The sequence below is a fragment of the Coffea arabica genome, chromosome 11e, assembly GCF_036785885.1.
Source record: "Coffea arabica cultivar ET-39 chromosome 11e, Coffea Arabica ET-39 HiFi, whole genome shotgun sequence".
NCBI lineage: Eukaryota > Viridiplantae > Streptophyta > Magnoliopsida > Gentianales > Rubiaceae > Coffea > Coffea arabica.
The window spans coordinates 19,210,197-19,229,470 of NC_092331.1; the positions used below are offsets into that span (position 1 = coordinate 19,210,197).

General features: G+C 35.3%; 1 long non-coding RNA gene across 1 annotated transcript; it reads left to right on the forward strand.

Moving 5' to 3' along the window:
• Positions 1 to 1,041: 1,041 nt before the first annotated feature.
• Positions 1,042 to 4,866, forward strand: LOC140021035 (uncharacterized). Its single transcript, XR_011825012.1, has 2 exons — positions 1,042 to 1,400; positions 4,629 to 4,866. It is a non-coding gene; the product is annotated as an uncharacterized lncRNA (long non-coding RNA).
• The last annotated feature ends 14,408 nt before the right edge of the window (positions 4,867 to 19,274 follow it).

Here is a 19,274-nt window from a genome sequence, read left to right on the forward strand (position 1 = left end):
TAATATAAGGGAGTTGTGTGAGAACCCTGAAAATATATATATAAATATTAGTGCATATTTCATTTGCATTTATAATTCTTTAATAGATTTTAGTATAAAATCTAATTGTTTTTAAATAAGTGCGTAGAAATAAATTTTATGTGCAAAATAAAAGAATTGTGCTAAACTATTAAATTTCCTAGTTTAGTTACATTAAATTCATATTTCGAAGGTAAATTATTTCATTGATTTAACAATTACTTTCTTTGAATTCCGATAGCTAGTTTTAATCGTTAATAATGTTAAGTGTTAATAGGAACCTTAGCAATAAGATGAATTTGGTAAATTCTAGATAAAATCGATACAAGTATACTAAGTTCGCCTAGAACGTAAAAACCTTGAAATTATAAATATACATATATGTACGTGTTGCATGTACATTTTAGATCTTTAATAAACGTTGTTATTATCTGGTCTTAAATAAGTGTGCAAAAATAATTTGTTTTAGATTACAAATAATTCAATTGTGCAAGATATTAGATTATTTGAATTTTTGCCAAGTAAAGGTAATTTTCTTGATGTTGAGTGTGCCATTGTTTTTATTTTAATTCTTTGGTTCCAATAACTAATTTTAAGTATTAACGACGATAGGTTAAAAAGGGAAAATTTTCACGGTAAGACGACATCAATGAATTTTAGATAAATATTATACAAGTATGCGAAACATACTCAAGGCGTGAAATTTCGATAATTAAAGTCTTGCATGACTAGTGTATAATTAGGCTTTCAAATCACGCATGGGGATAATTCGTGAGATTATGCTCGAATCAAGGGCTTAAGTGGTCATTAGAAGGAAAAGTGAAAAGTCCAAAATACCCTCCACTACCTCACAAATTACCATGCGAACCCATCAAAATTTCTGGACAACATTATAACTCCACCACCCTAACCGGCCAATGCAAAACTTTTACCACTCCTACACTCAACCCCTTCTCAAAACCGCGGCACCACCTTTCTCCCTCCTCATTTCTATATCACAAACCACTACCGCAACTCCATTCCACCTCCTCTGCAACAATTCACCTCAGACCACACTCCACCTTACCTTGGGATCATCGACCAAGTGAAAGAGAGGGTTCCATTTCCTTTCTGATCAGAAGCTGGAGCAAGAAAAGGAAATCGCGAGCTGATTTTTTTGTCTTCTGTTCTGTTCTGTCCGTGAACTAGAGGGAAGGAAGGAGAGAAACACTACGCGAGCTTCATTCTTTGTGGCATCCTCAACCAGCTGAAAACCATTCCCTAACCCAACACCATCACAGCTGCTACCACGGCAACTAGGATCATCACCTCCAGTTCTTACGCGAGCCGAGAGGAGAAGAATTGACAGCTTGTGTGTTGTGTGAGCGGAACTTCTAGCTGAGGTAATTTCGAGTCTTAGAATAGCTAATTGCTGGTAGATGAAGCTGTATCAGAGCTTGCATGTACTGTTTGTGCAGTCGGATGATGAAATCAAAGCATTAGAAAAATCTGTTTTGGAAAAACATGGTTCTGCCGAGAGTGGATTAGGTTATGCAGCCTTAGTCTTGTTTAGTTGTAGTTATCTGAGCATGCAATGGTGATTAGCTAATTAAAACCTGGATGATTAAGTTAGTTATAGGCTTGCATGTGGAGTTTAGACAGCCGGATGAGTAGTTTAGGAAAGAAAATTCTGTTATGCGCAAGATATGGAAACAGCCGAGAACTTGACTTGAGTAATGCAGTCTTAATTGGTTTAATCCTGTTGTTCTGAGCTTATAACCATGATTAGCTAGTTACTAACAAGATAGGTAAGCTCCGCATGTAGTTAATTAATTGGTTTAAACCAGAAAAATTAAATGAAACAGAAATCTGATGCATGCATGATCATCCGAGGATAGCTGGAAAATTTCTGGAATTTTGGGGATATTTATAACCGTGTTTGAACTTAATTTTGAGCTAGAAATGTTAATCAGTTGGTCAAGCATCTGCATGTGGAATTTGAGCATTTAAAGCACTGGTTTAACAGAGGGAAAAGCTAGTTTATGATCACTGAATTGCTGGAAAATTTTATCCTAGCTGATGACAGATTTATGGGGACTTTTTGGTGGAATAATTTACTGGAATTAAGCGTTATTTGCTTTGGTATATGCTGGTATGAATGTCATACTTAAATGTATGGATGGTCTGAATCAAAGTCTTATGGTTTTAAAAGAGAAAAAGGAGTTTTTCACAAGTGAAAAATGAGTTTCCAGATTTTCGGATTTCACTGACCAGTCTCAGTAAAATGCTTATATCTTGGTGTAGGAAAATCCGATTGAGGTGCCGTCAGTGGCATTTGAAACTAGAATCATGGACCTTTGTTTTGTAGAAATTTCATATTTTTCCTCCATATGTACTGCTGTACGTGACTCCTCAAAGTAGGCTGTCCTGCTTGAATGTCCTGTTTCTTCAGGAAACTGAATTCTTGATTTGGATCGAATATTTGGCCTATTTGTGATTTGAATCTCTGAAAAGTGTCTTCTGGGATGTGATAGTATTAAAAATCTATTTTACAACAGTATAATTTTCATAATTGTTTGATTTGTGGAACATGAACTAAAGCAATTCTTGAAGGAAAATATTTTCCAGCATGACCGAACTGGTTGGGACTTTTGGTGAGTTTATTTGCTGGATTTGTGTATTATTTACTTTAGCTTGGTTTGGACAGATGATAAGCTATGTGTTTAGTGAATCTAGCAAGTAAAAGTTAAAGGTTTAATGGACATCTTGGATTGAATTTTGCTGGGTTTTTCTTGACTACCGAATCAAGAAAAGAAAATCTGAATTTTAGAACTACTTGGGAGTCAAGTGGGCTGTAGTTTTTATTCTTATTTTGAATGGATTGGTGTTTGAAGCGAGTATTGGTTGTCAAGAGCTAATGATTGATGAAGCTCTTGACCATTCGAATAGTTTTGCAATAATTTAATTTTTGGTGAATCGGCTCAAGTGGTTGGCTGAAATGTACTTGGAAAGTCCATGGGTTGTGACTTGGGATTTGCTTTAGTACCTGGACTTCCTTTGTTGAATTTTAGTTGTACTGGAATTTGTTGAGACCTAGGGCTAATGATTGATGAAGCCCTAGTAAAATTGATATTTGGTTTGTAATGTTTCAATCTTGATGACTTGGGAATTCAATGTGCAAATGAGCTAGACTTGTGAAGACTGTTTTGGTTTTCTTGAACTTGAATACTTTCAAAATTAAATTTTTGTGGGAATACTCAACTTTAATATCAAGTGATGGAATTTGGGTTTAGTATGTACTATTAAAAAAGTTAGATATTGGGACTTTTAAAACCTTGCCGACTAGTTAATTCTTTTATTTTGCTTAAGCTAGTTTTACTACCTTTAGGGAGTAATTGTATTTAACTTTTAAACTTTAAGTTTTCATAAAACTATTCTTGACTAGTTGTTTTAAAGGAAATTTGGAAAAAAAAAATACTAGATTTGAATAATTTCAAATAAAAGGCATAGAAAACTTATTCGGCAAGAAAACCCGTTTGAACCAATTTGGTTATAGTTTGCCTCTAGAGGGAAATATCTTTAAAAGAAATCACACGAAACATTTTATTCCTTTATTAATTTTGATGTTTAAGAAACTTATCGATATGTTTCGAGGAAATAAACTAGTTTAATACATGATAATCGTTTATATATTTAAAATCGAGAGTTTGTTTAGTAAAACTTATGGTTCTTAAAAATTGGATTTCTAGGATTTAGCGAGGACTTGGACTACGATTCTCGACTTGACCTTTGAACTTCACTCTTGGTGAATGTCCCTGCTTGTTCTATGCCTACTTGATTAAAGTGCTTTCTTGACTTGATATGTGATAATTGGAAAAATGGTTTTCTGATCCATCGAAGTGGGCAGTGTGTACTTTACCGCACTAGCTCCTTCGAGTGGTGGCTTGCTTGAAATATTTTCGTGAATATCCTGCTTGCACTATCTACATGCTGGACGCAACGTCGCTGGGTGAATCCCTCGACTAGTCTATAATAACCTCATGCTGGATGCAACGTCGTTGGGTGAATCCCTCGACTAGTCTATAATAACCTCATGCTGGACGCAACGTCGTTGGGTGAATCCCTCGACTAGTCTATAATAACCTCATGTTGGACGCAACGTCATTGGGTGAATCCCTCGACTAGTCTATAATAACCTCGTGAATCCCTCGACTAGTCTATAATAACCTCATGCTGGACGCAACGTCGTTGGGTGAATTCCTCGACTAGTCTATAATAACCTCATGCTGGACGCAATGTCGTTGGGTGAATTCCTCGACTAGTCTATAATAACCTCATGCTGGACGCAACGTCGTTGGGTGAATCCCTTGACTAGTCTTTAAAAAAAAAATAATGAATCTACATGGACTTTAGATAGTCAAAGTTGATGGAGGGTCAACTGCGGGTAAGTTTGATCAAGCGCAAGGAAAATGGCTCCTGAGAGCCCATGTATCCTACCCCGTGCTGTTACACACTTTCCTACTTGCTGAATTTAAGTTGAAATTACTATTTGCTAAGTAATTGATTTGATTGCATGTTTTGGGCACCACTGAGCTTTAGCTCACCACACGATATTTGTTTTTCCTTAACAGGTCTTGGAAATCGAGAGACTTGAAGCTTATCTGTTCATTTGTGTAAATTTTATTTCGGATTGTCCTTGTGTCTTTGTTTAGGTTGTCACTTGAAGCTGGAAAAGTGCAAATTCTATGTTTTGACTTGTACGGAAGTGTTCTATATTTTATGATTTCACTTCTTGGTTTGTAATGTATAAAGGTATCTATGCGTTAAAGTAGTTTGAGTTGTATCTTAAGAGTGAAGGTTCGGATGTTATTGGTCCTGTTATCTCTGAAGTTAATGTGTGTTAACAGTCCAGCCGTTTAAAGTTGGGCATGTCCGATGGCGAATTGTATTTTAGTTTAGGCTATACCGGATTATTTGATCGGTTTGCTTGCGTGAGTCCTGGCGAGAGCTAGGCAGACGGCCCGCCAACCCTCTGGTTCGCCTTAGGGGGAAGTGGGGTCGCCACAAGTTGGACTCTGTCTAAGACAACTAAACATATGATATGTCTAGGGAGTTGTGTCGCTGAGAGAACCGAGGAGCATTGAGAAGAGCTTGCAAGAGTTACAAGGGCATCGGTCATCCCAAATTATTTATTACATTTCCAGATTTCAAATAGTGGTTTGATGGTTATGTTAGTGGATTTTTTTTCAAAGTTTCCCTCAAAAATTCAAATTTTAAATTTGAATTTAGTATGAAATATAGATAAATGTGGAAATAATATTGGAAAAAGATATCAAAAGTAACTTTGACTTTAGTAAGATAAAAAAATATTTTGGGACATTTTAAAATGAAAAGCCTGACACTTTCAATTGTACATATGGAATATAAGTAAACAAGAATATAATCCAAATTCTGTGGGAATTGAACACTATATAAGTATATATGTGTGTGTGTATGTGTATATAATAGGAAAATTGCACCAATCACCACTCACATATTACTGATGTGAAATTTTATCCCTCAAAATTAAAATGAACAAATTTGGTCCCTAACAAATAAAAATTCTCATTTTTTTTCCTTGATCAACTTTTTGAGTTGAATTTGGTTGGAATTTTGGTCAACTTTTATATTTCATATTTTAACATTAAATTACAATTTTTCAATAAAATGAATCTTTTTAAAATAGTGGCTTTTTACAATATTGTGACAACCACAACACTTATTTTTTTTCTAAAATACGTATTTGGAGAGGAATCCAAAAAACTAAGGGTTTTTTTGGTTGAAAAGACCAAATGGATTGTTGGTAATGGCCTTTTCTTATATAAAATTAATTGTAGGTTATGCATGAACCTTTAGCAACTTAATATGTAGGTGAGCTTTTTGACCAAGTTAAACTCTTAAAATTTCTTAGGTGTTGATTGAAAATAGGAATGGAATTGAATTACCTAAATACTGTTTTATCTCGTAATCTTATTGAACATTTTCTAAATTACAATTTTCCAATAAAATGAATCATTTCAAAACAGTGGCTTTTCACAGTATTGTGACAACAATAACATTTATTTTTTGAACTACATATTTGAAGAGGGATCCAAAAAAACTAAAGGTTTGCTTGTTGAAAAGACCAAATGAATTATTGTTAATGGTGAATCTATTTTTTTATGGAATCATTTGTGGGTTATGCATAAACCTCTAGCAACTTACTATGTAGGTGAATTTTTTAAACAAGTTAAACTCCTAAACTTGCTCAGGTATTGAATGAAAATAAAAATGAAATATGAATAATTTGAATACAATGTTATCTCCTAATGTCATTGCGCATATTATGGCCATTAATTAATTTGTCAAAACCTCTTATTGATAATTTCATTTGGGGTCCAAGGAACTTGGAAATATTTTCTTGCAAATCTGCTTATCAAATGGTTTGCGAGATGGATAATAATGCTAGGAATTGGAAATGAATTTGGAAATTGCAATTACCTGAAAGGATTAAACATTTTATTTGGGGTAACGAAGCATGGAATATTTTAACAAATGATATTCAAGTCATAAGGAAGTTTTCTTTCGATGGATTTATGCATAATATAATCAAACTGAAGAAAAGTTGGGTTAGGAAATTTGGCCTACGCTTCTTTTAAGATGTTTTGTTTTGTGTGGTAAGGGTATAGTTTTTAGTAATTTCTATTTACTTCAAATAGTTGCAAGAAATTCCTATTTTGCTTGGGGTTTGGAGTTAGGTAAGCTATTTCCTATTACTTCTTGAGTGTTGGCCAAATAATGTGACCTATAGGTGAGTAGGTTTGGTATACTATAAAGATATATAAAAGGCGCATTATGCAGCCTTATATGTGGGATGAGAGAAGAATCTAATGGCTTGGTATCATTAAATTATTGTGCACTTGATATCTCAACAGTTGTTTATTTTGTGTCTGGATCCCAACATATCGGAAAGCAGGGATGATACTTGATGGTACAAATCTAGGTAGGTGATTCAAGGGTCAAAAAAAAGGTGGAATCCAATGTTAATTTTGGATGTGAACCAGTGGAGACTTTCTCACAACTTCAATGGTTGATATTTCATTTGGGTGGATTTTGGATATTGGTAATATTTGTTCTTTGGGTAGTTTTGCATATGTTCCAAAGAAACAAAAGAATCCAATTCCATAAGAAGACTCTGATGGCTGCAAGTTTTTCATTGCAAGTGGAATCTTAGAAACCGCACATGGCAAGACACTAATGGGATCATAAGTTGCAAGTGATGGTGAGAAGAAAATCCTATGAAGAGAGACGATGAACTGAGGCACTCTTTCACGAGTCAACTAGACGTTGGACTTGAGGTAAATATATATGCTCATTTGCTAATTTAATCAATTTGGCATCGGGATTATATTGATTCAAATGCAGTTTGGTACATTATTTAGTAGTTGAAGGCAAATAATTTCTAAAAGAAAATTTCATCAAGGTAGAGATTGTTAAGAAATGTGACTTACTTTTATTTTAGGAAAATTGTTTTATGAGACAAGTATATAGTTTTTAGCCGTTTCCGGTTACTTGGGGTAGTTGTCAAAGAAATTTCTATTTTGTATGGGTTGGGTACCAGACGAGCTATTTTCTATTATTAGTTGAATGTTGGCCAAATAATCTGACCTATAAATAGGTAAAATTGATGTAATACAAAGGTACACACAAGGGGCATTATATAGTCTATAAAAGTGAGAGAAATTATACAAGGGTTGGGTTTGGGTACAAATCGTATTTTTATGTGAGTTTTTTTCTTTATAATAAGGAATGGCTTTCTCTCCGTGAATGTAGGTTTGATAATATAATGGATGTAGGTTTGATAATATAATCGAATCATATTAAATCTTTTTACATGTCTTTTATTTTCATACTTGTAGCTTGTTGATGACTCAATGGCTGTTTATTTCACATCAAGATCCCAACTAGTTGTTGCGCTTGTTTTGACATTGCACAAAGCAAAACAGGCTTTTGATTCTTTCTTTTGGAAGAAGTAAATCAAGAATTAAACATGGATTTCTTTAAGTGGGTGGAGTTCAATACTATATCGAGAGAGAAGATCTCAAGACTTCAAACTTTGGAGGCTTTGGCATACTTAGGAAGCATAGGAACTTGGACTATTTCAAACATTCAGCTAAAACTTCCTTTGTCGCTGCCGACTTTGTTACTAACTATGCATTTAGCCATCCTCGTTACTAAATATGCAAAAGAATTACATGATGCTTTCTTCATATATATAACCTTTTTGTTGAGGACAACTCTTAAAGAATACATCGTTGTGAAATTAAACACGAATAGTGCTATAAATGGGATCTTCAGTCGATTTGCTTACAATAGAATTTTTATTGTTAGTCAAGGGAAATAGATAGATGGGTTTTATGGGAAGATTAAATCAACCACAAGTTATAGTTGAGGAACTATTGAGTCGATCTGCTTAGAACAGAATTTCATTGTTAATCAAGGGAAATAGATAGATGGGTTTTATGGGAAGATTAAATCAACCACAAGTTATAGTTGTGGAACTTTTGAGCATTGTAGTTGGTCTCTAAGAGATTGAAAAAAGAAGCATGACAAAGATAATTACTAATTTCAATTCAAAGATGGCAATGGATATAAAGAATTCTGCTTGTGAAATCCTACCAAATCTTTTGCACCTTGAGGAAGTGACGAGCACGGGATATACATATAACAATTAACTCATCCATAGTCAAGTTTCACATTTATAAAATCCTAAATACCCCACACATGATTTTTCTCAAGAATACGAATCGTTTATTGAGCATATGAGTCGTTGATTGGAGAATTCAAGCTCAAGGTGAATTGTTTCTTGGTTGGCAAAGTTAGCTTTTGAACTCACCAAGAGTTGTTCTCAATTTTCCACACTCTTCTTGGTCAAATATAGCCAAAATTCTGAGTTGTAGATGAGTTGAAAAGGTTGAGTGAACAAAAAACAAGTTGCAAAGCAAGTTGCGGCAAAAAATGAAAAATATGTGACCTGAAAACGTGACCTTAAGTCGCTTATTGTAACCCACATTTTCTCCTTTGCAGGTTTGCACTTTTTGGGCAGAATTCATCCTTGCCCTGTTTTTGGTCCAATTTAAACTGATATTTTCTCAATGATGGAGGTTGAACTAGCGCTTGCGTAAAACATAAAATTTGTAGTCCTTTGAGTTAGCTTTCCAATGCATCAAAAATCATCCAATTTAGATCTCTGTGGACCAATAAATAATCAAAATACCCTCAACTTGTTAGAACTCTGTTTCAATTTTCGACAATAAAATTGCACTTCTGTATTTCGATCTTTTGACTATGAAAATGACTAAACTGGACTTCGATGTCTGCATATCAAATGTAGATCTATATTTTCGATTCAAAATGGATCAAGAATCACCTTAAGTTGATACTTATAACTCAAGATATAGCCAAAAAACCACAAGATGTCAAAGTTGAAAAACTTCCTTTAATTGCATTTCATCTCTTGCACTTCATATTCTCTTTTCATCACTTCAAATCATCATCAATCATCGGGTTAATGCCACTTTGTCCCCCCAAACTTTGGACGATTACCCACTTCAGTCCCTAAACTTAAAAATGGGACACTTAAGTACCTAAACTTATAAATACCTCCCACTTATGGAAAATTGTTAACAAATCCTGAATGCCGTTGGTAGTTTATAAGGGTTTAGGGATTTAAGTGTTCCATTTTATAAGTTTAGGGACTTAAGTGGGAGGTATTTATAAGTTCAGGGATTTAAGCGTCCCATTTTGAAGTTTAGGGACTGAAGTGGGTAATCGTCCAAAGTTTGGGGGGACAAAGTGGAATTAACCCTCAATCATCCAATTATCTTCTCAATTCATGCCATTTGATGATTGAATCCTTAAACCTACCAAAACATGAAATTTTCACCATTAAAATCCATGGAAATGCATTTTTTACCACTTAAACTATAAAATGCATATTTTCACTAGAAACTTAGTTAATTAGCTATAAAACTAATTAAAACACTCCAAAACTAACTAATAAAACACACTAAAAACACGTAAAATAAAGCACTTATCAAACTCCCCCACACTTGAACCGTTGCTTGTTCTCAAGCAATTAAGAATTTCAATCCCACAATGATCCAACATTTTGAAAATAAATATATGTGCATAATTCAACTTCGTTTTCTCAAAACAAGGTAAATGATCACTCCATTAAGTTCAAGTACTCATAATATCAAGTAAAGGAGAACTAATTATACTATAATTGTAATTAGTTCAAGTCATTTGCTCATCCTTACCCAATTTCATAGGCAAGCAACTCATATGGTCAATAAAAATGCTTTCTAAACCCATGACCATCTTCTTATTCAACTTAAAGAAGGGTTTGTGAGACCCCGGTCAGTTCTTAAGTTTGATATTAGGTTATATTCATTATTGGTACGGTAACATTAGGTTTTGGGACTAATTCGAAAACCCTAAGTTGGGGTTAGTATTGAAACCCTAGTTTTTGTATTAATTATAAGTTCGAGTGGTGATTAAAGTTAGTTATGCTCGTGTGTGTTTTAGTATAGGTAAGTATAGGATTTGATCCATTTTATATAGGTTAAATAAGTTTGAGATGGTTAGAAACCCTAAATGAGGAAAACCTCTAGTGTTATGATTTATTAGAAGTTTTAAGTTGGGTTTAAACCCTAATTTTGCCCTTGACAAAAAGGTTATTGTTTAATTGCTTTTATGTGAGATAAAGTATGTTTAAGTATAGGTGATTAATATAGGAGGGTGATTAGTGAAGTAATTAAGTGTGGTTAAGTGTTTTAGATTAGATTAAGTTATAACCTATGGAGTTAATTGAAAGATTATCCAATGTTTGGGGGAAAAGGAGTAAGAAAGAGAAAGTAAAGGTGTAAGGGTTAAGAGGCAATAAACAAGCTTTCATTTGATTGGTTGAATGGTAAATATCTTTCCTGAGTGGTCTTGCACCACATATTAGTCTCAAGGGTCATAACTAAGTCATTAGTGAGACAAAACAAAACAAAACAAGAGAGAGCAAGAGAGAGGTGGAGCCGTGGAGAAGGAAGAGAAAAAACCAAGGGAAGTTTGCAAAGTTCAACCAAATTTCTGTTATAGATCTTCATCTTGAAGCATAAAGAATCTATCTTGGAGTTGGGTTGAGTTCATTAGTCATCATACAACCTTCATCTTGAGGTAAGAAAGTTCCTATGCAAAGCTAAGTGTGGTTTATGATGATAATGGTTGTTAGTTGTGATTGATTATGGTGTCTCTTATGGTTATCACTTGATTTTATGGATTAATTTAGTGAAAAATGAGGCCTTGAGGTTCGGCCATATGAACCCTAATTAGGGTTTCATGCTAAACATTTTAGTTAGCTCTAATCTTGTGTTATTGAACTTGTAGCGGTTGTGTTTGATGATTGGTTTCATTGGGTTGGTGAGTGAATGCTACAAACTGATTTGGGTTAAGAAACCCTAGGCTTCCTTAGGTTAGTTTAGCTTGGCTAATGTTTAGTGAGTTAGGGTTTGGTTAGTAGGTTGATGGATTAAGTTTAGTGATGCATATAAAGTTAGGTTAGGGATTATGGTTAGTTTTGGGTAATTTTGTAGTGACTTAGAGGGGAAGTTTCGGACTATTTGTAGGTCATTTAGAAGTTAGTATATGTGTGTTTATTTGGTATGAATTTGGTTGAAAATCGTGTATAAGAACCATAGAAATGAACCATGCATTTGCGACATTTGAAACCGGCAAAACGGGTAAACAGGGCAGCCCAGCACCTGAAATTGAGCTCCATTTTTCTTGATACTATGTATTGATTCAGAAGTTTCTCAAAACATGAAAGTTGTACCCTCTTAAGTCCTGAATATGCCTGCAAAATTTCAGGTCAAACGGATCAGTGTAGCCCAAGTTATAGCCAAAACACTTGCATCTATTTTGTACGCTGGATTGTGTTACGTTTTGAATTTTGCCTCTGACCATACTCTGTCCGTGTTGATAACGTGCGAACTGGGTGTTGACCCCTTCATAATAAATGTAGATTTTGGTCTTAGCTTCAAAACAGTATAAAGTTCATCCAAATCCGAGTTCCGTAGCTTCAGTTATGGCCAAAACAAGATCGGTTGTCAGAACTGCCTTCGAATTTGGACAGTTCTGACAGGGACGTTTGAACCTTTTTTTTCCCCATACTCCGTATTGATTCAGCTTTTGGTCCAAACATGAAAGTTATAGCCTTACGAATGAGCTTTCTAATGCCTCTGGAATTTCTTGATTTTGATTTCTGAGTCGTGAGTTACGATCTTTCAAACAGGGCCTGTTTGATAACCCGAAATGATATGGCTGGAACTATTTTATGCAGTTTTGACCAATATCTATTGGGATCTGGGTTGAGATGTCTAAATAAAAGTTGTAGCCCTTCCTCGTAGCTTCAAAACGGTGTCTAACCCACCTTGTTTCGACATTCGTAGCCTAACTTTTGATCAAAACAGTTTGGGATGGCAAATCTGGCCGTTTCCGTTTCCGTGTCCGTCTCCATTTCCGTGTGCCGTTTCCGCACTTGCATGTGCCAATTTTGCCGTTTTACTTGAGTTATGCATGTTAGTGGCCGTTTGTGATATATTGTGATGCAATCTTCTATTTCAGACGATGACGGGCTAGACGGTGCTGGTGGGGCCTACTAGCTGCATACGTGATGTGATCCTTGCATTTTTTTGCTATACGTACCTTTGGGGCAAGTATTCGGGCCGTTTTTGTATATAACTTGCTTATGTGTTGTGAGGTGAATGAAAGGGTACCTAGGCGAGGGTGTATTTCATCGCACTCGACCTAAACCCTAATTTACATGCATATTGATACATGACATGTCTATATGAATTATTTTGGGTTTGAACCCCTTGAGCTTGAAGCTAGGGGTGACGTTTGTAAGTTGGGGTTGATCTTCTGACCTAGATGGACTATTCGAGCCGGTCAGGGGTTGGTCGAAGCCAGTCCAACCTAGTCTGAGGTCACCAAGTTTGTGAATCCGGTTCACCGAGAATGTGAACCAAGTTTGTAGGTTCAAGTTGTGAACCAAGTTTGTGAACCGAGCTTGTGAACCAAGCTCAATTTCATTCGCTCGAGCAAGTTTGTGAGGTGACTGGCCAGTGAGGGTGATAAGGTGTTAGGTGGGTGTACAAGTGGAGTTCTACGGACCTTATTTGTGGTCGACGGAGTGTCGGCAGGAGGTCACACATGGCAACCGACTTGGCTTTGGAGCCAACCTGTATCCTTCATTTGTATTGTTACTTTTGCATTTGACTTGACATTTTGTGAAATAGTTGTTTACCTAAATGTGAAATTTATGCTTTTACCCCCGTTTACTTACTAAGCATATAGCTTACCCCTTTTCTTTTGTTTTCCTTAGCAGGGCCGACGCGGGGATACTCTTTGGCACCTTCACTAGTATAGTTAGGTGTGCTTCTCTTAGTTAGACATTTAAGACGTTTCTTCTTGTTTTGGCGGCCTGTATAAGAACCCCTTTATCGAGTCTACTTTATATATTTGGTGATTAGCATATGGTGATGTAGTAATCTGAACATCTATTTTGGAGGATGTAATTAGAACTCTTTTTGGATTGTATATATTGTATATAGTACACTTTTGGTTTATCTAGCTCTTGTTGCTTTAAGTTTTGAGTCCTGGCGCGAGCTAGGCAGGCGGCCCACCGATACCCTAGGGTTCGCTCTTCGGAGAAGCGGGGCGTCACAGGGTTTATTCATATAATGTAGCTAAATTTATACTTAAATTGTGAAAGTGCCTTTTGACGTGAAAATCGGCATTTTTAGATGAAGATCGCTGGTTACTCAACATTTCACATTCTCAAGTTGCCTTGCATACTCTTAATTCAAGTACCGTTTTACACGAAAGTCAACATTTGTAGATGAAGACTCTCGGTTACTAAGCACAAAAACCATTGGAGTAGAACAACTTTTATTCTCTTTTTTTTCTACTCTTTTTTTCAAAGTAAAGATAATAACATTCCCTCAAAAGAATAATTATAAGAAGAGTATTTCAATTATTGACCATATGTATCACTTAACTTATAAAAGCAAATAAAGAAAAGAAATTTCATAAAACATGCAAAATTTAGGCATAATTTTCTCCACTTTACACGATATATGTGAGGCACCAAAATTTTACTTGTCTTTATAACTCTTATTTGAACTTGTTTGCCTTAAATTCTTGGTTGCTTTTATGGTTGAATTATGAATTTTCTCTTATTGTATTATTTAACTTGGTGCATGTTTAATTTGGTGCATGTTAAGTTTCATAGTGCATTATACTAATGTGATCGACTAGTGAGTTGCGTATCATAAATTGGGAGGATTAGAGGGAGTTTTACGCAAAAGGAATTATATGACAAGAGGTGTTAAGAGTTAATTAGAGGGGCAATAGATATGTTAGTGATTAGAGACAAATAGAGAGATAAAAAGATAGGCAGTACATCTTTTCTTGACATTTGTCAATTAACCAACCAATTTTGACCAAGACCAAGCCTTTTTCTTACTTATCTTGACCAAGCCTTCTTGTCTTCATCATTTTCTTCTTCTTGCACACATGATGGACAAAATTTTGAGAGAGGAAAGGGAGAGAAAACACAAAAAATCCAGCCTTGATCTCTTGCTTGAATCATGAAGAATCCAAAGAAAAATCCTAATCCACTCCATAAAATCTTGAATCAATCTTGGAAAGAAGCTATTGGAGAAGTTTTGGAGGAAAAAAGCATTGCAACCTTCTTGATTTGTTTGCTATCCTTGGGTTTGGAGGTAAAGAGGTGAACTTTGCTAGAAATCTTCCCTTATTATTGAGTTTAATTGATATATGATGGTATAAAAGCTAAAGGAAGGACTTGTATGGTGGATTTCATGATTTTCAGGTTATGTTGAGAAATTTCCAGCTTTTGTTTTGTGAGGAAAAGGGAGGTAAAAATTGCTATAAAACCTTTCATTTCTCCATTACTTTTGGGTATTCTAGTCGTAAGTTAAATTTAAGCCAAAAGGTAGGAGTTTTGTGGAAGAAAAGTCACTTTTCTAAGTTATAGGTTGCTGAAATTTCGATTTAGGGGCATGTGATGGATAGTTTTAATTTGCAGCCTTGTAATTGGAACTTTAATGGATTTATTTGGTAAGAATACATGCTATATAACTCATGACATATTGGATATGATATATTGTGCAATTGCCATGGAAATAAGGTTGAAAGTTGGAAGTTTTGTTGGAAAAACTTGGGGAAATTTACTGAAATTTCTGCTAGAGTTGGCTGATTAGGAGAGAGGAAATTGTCTAGATTTTCACCATGATTTGTGACTGGTAAATCTTACTTCATTACTCAATATACTTTATAATACATTAATCTAAAGATGTATGTTGGAATTGAGTGAAAAATAAACGGTTTGTAAGGGGGAAAACTTTGTTTCCTCAAACTCTACTTTTGCTGGAAATTTTCATAGGAAGCCCTGCGCAGCTTTGAGAAATTAGCTATAATTTCGTATAGGAAAGTCAAAATTGAGTTTTGTTTATTGCGTTTGAAACTAGACTCATAGGAATTTCAGCGGTATAAAATTCAAGGTTTGGTTCAACTCCTATAAATACTAGCAAATCTGCAAAGTTTCTTAAAAATCATGACTATTCTATTTTTGCACATGAGACAGCAGTGTGGTTGAACTAAAATTTGACTAACCTATGAACTGAATTTCATGAAGATGTCTTCTAAAGTCTGTTAGTGCTTTGAATCTATTTTCTAATGGTGTAATTTTTACAATTTTATGACCTACAAAACTCAAGATATAATTTTTCAAAGAATGTCATCAAAGCTGGGAATTTTGTCAAATGAATTGAGTGGGACTTGGAAAATTCTGGGAAAATTTTTCTAGGTTTTAAACCCAACTTTCTTCGGTTAAATCTTGCATATTTTGATTTAAAATACTTGGTGATATGTTAACCTTAGCATGCATGAAATATTTCACTTGATTTAAATAAGAAATCGTGGCCATTTTAGTCTTCTAATATTAGGATTAAACCTATAGTTTCTATGGTTTCTAAGTGAAGTATTGAATCTCATATTTTCTCATTATATTGTCTTTAAGTTACTAGACTCTTGACGGATTACATGATCACAGGACTTGAGAATGTTCTAGAGGAAGAACCAAGGTGATCAATTGGTGAGTGTTCCTTGTGTGTTTGAACAATAAGTGACTATGTGACTATTTGTGAGTGATTGTTTAAATGTTAAATGCTTTCCAATGATTGTTAAATGGATTTTCAATAGGTGAGTGTGTACTTTATCGCACTCGACCTAAGTGAATGTGAAATTTTCAATGATCAAATGATTGAATGTTACTTGTGCATGAATGTAAGCCTTTGGCTGAACTAGGCCCTTGCCCTTTGTTGTCAGTCGACTTGAGCCAGAAGTGGATTCGGTCAGGCGGTTGGTGACCCTGGGACAATGTTTTGGTATAATCAAGTATGACCACGAAGTCTGGTGGAGAACTGGCCAGTGAATGTAATGCAATGAATGAAACTGACTGAATGAAATGATCACTATCGGAGTTTTATTTCAAATGTTTTCACATGTTGGAGGTATAAGGGAGAAATGGTCGGAGACTGAATGACTGAATGAATAAATGGCACCAAGTGAGTGCATATCCTTCCAATGATTGAATGTTTATTTCTTGAATGACTGTATACTACTGTGCAAGTATGCAAATTGTTAAATGTAATACGTCCATGGTTTCTCTATCTGATTGTTTGTTTGGGAACCTCACTGGACTTTTAGTTCATTCCTTTAGTTTTGTTTTCCTTACAGGAGTGGAGACCGGAGCAAGTAAGCATGAACTAGTGTGTATAATCTTCATGTACTTGTATTTTTATAGATGGAATGTATTTGAGGATCTTTGGCAATGTATCCTCATGTTACACTTTTGGGTTATAAATTAAGTTGGAATTCTTGAATGAATGGAACTTTTATGTTAATCTAGAGACGTGAAAGATTATTTCAAAAATGTAAGTGAGTGAGTCCTGACAAGAGTTGGGTAGACGGTCCGCCAAACCCTTGGATTCACCCTAAGGTGAGGTGGGATCTTCACAATATACTTTCCTATAAATGTACAAATTATAATCACATAATAGTTATTTCCAAATTAAATGAGAAAAGAAGTTTCCAAGTCACATATATTTATTTCAAAAGTAGAAGGAATTTGAGTTACTAATGGTATGGAACTTGTTGCTCTTGAATAAAATCGAAAAAAATTGAAATCTTTTGGGATAATTTTGCAATTTTGGACAAGATTTTAGAAAAATTTTGGCAGAGTTTGTGACGCCCCCACTTCTCCCAAGGACAAACCCGAGGGTATCGGTGGGACGCCTGCCTAGCTCGCGCCAAGACTCGATACTCTAAAACTAGAAAATATAGTTCACGCCAAAAGAAAGTTCTATTTAAACAATTACATCTTCAAAAGTTGCATAAACTAGTACATCAAGTTATCCATACCATGAGTATCAGAAAGTAAACCCTAGAAAACCTAATAACTACAACCACCACGACAAATATATACATCTTACTAGTCCACTTATACAAGTACAGGGCAAAACAGCTATTCTTTAAACCAAACGTCTATACACCTTCCCAAGAGATCCCCGTTTCGGCCCCTGCTACGGAAAACAAATGGAACGGGGTAAGCTATATGCTTAGTGAGTAATCAGGGGTAAAATGTAAACTCACATCCAAATAACAAGTAATCAAGATATTTCACATCAATAACAGAAAGGTAACAAAACAATGGTAGGATACGGGTGGCTTCAAAGCCAGTTCAATTCCCCGAGCTTGAACGCCTGTTGACACTCCATCAACTAAAGTACTCATGGTCCGTAGACTCCACTTAACTTTCCCCATTCACCTTATCAACCCCCGCTGGCCAGTCAACAACACACAGCAGCTCGAGCGAAACAAAATAACTTAGCTTTCGTCACAGTTTTAACAAAGAACTAAATCCCAAGATTAGCATGGAACTATCTTCGACCAAACCCCGCTGGCTCGAATAGTTCGTCTACCCTTAGAATGGGGCTGGAACCAAGCTCTGAGATATTTAATCTCTCAATAGATGATATCTCTCAGCAAAGTACACAACAAAGTACTTACCCCAACAGCACACAGCAAAAAGGGGTTTAATTCAAGTCATGTAATCACCCCCATCAACACACAGCAAAAGGGTGATACTCAACTCATGTAATCACCCCCATCAGCACACAGCAAAAGGGTGATACTCAACATAAGCCAGGTATTCTCATATATGAAATCAAAACAAAGGATCGGCTTAGGTCGAGTGAGATAAAGTACACCCTCGCCTAAGTACCCATTTAACATATACAAAACACTTTAACAATTTTACATCAACAAACAATCCAATTACTCACTTGATAAAGCTTGGCACGAAAAATGATACAATTCACTGAGTTTGACCGTCACCGTCAAAAACCTCACAGTCTGTATAGATAGATTATATACACACATAATAATCAAAAACGGTAAAAAATGATGTTAAGGCTAAAAGAATGTCAAAATTGGCCGAAACGGCCGGAATGGTAACAAAATAACAAAAGTAGACCTAAACGGTCCAAAACGGCAAAAAACGGTTGAGAAATGTACGTGCGCGTGCATGATAAAGAAAATGGTACAAAACGGGTTAGACGGCTTTGACCATAACCAGAGCTATGGTTATGGGATCAAGGTGTACTAGATAGCATTTCAAAGCCAAGACAAAAGGTTACAACTTTTATGAAGACAACTCGACCCAGTTTTCAGTGTATCTAGGTCAAATTTACAAAATACAGAACTAGAACTCCAAAGGCTAGTTCATTCTTCTAGCAAAAATTTGGCGGCATGCCCCTTGTGTTTACCTATTTTTCAGCCATTTATGGCTTCAATATTTTCCTCAAATCAGTTCCAAAGTCACACATATGCAATGGTAACACAATAGCCCTTCAACTATGCTCAAAATACTCCAATTACAACGCAAGTACTAACATGGTAATTGGAAATCAAGTTCAAAGACAAATAGGCGAATGGCAGCTTTGATGTCTCTTAGAGTAACGAGCACAACTGAAGCTATGTTTATCAGATTGGGGTACAATTTATACTATTTTGAAACTAAGACAAAGGCCTACAACTTTGATGAAGACCACTCAGTCCAG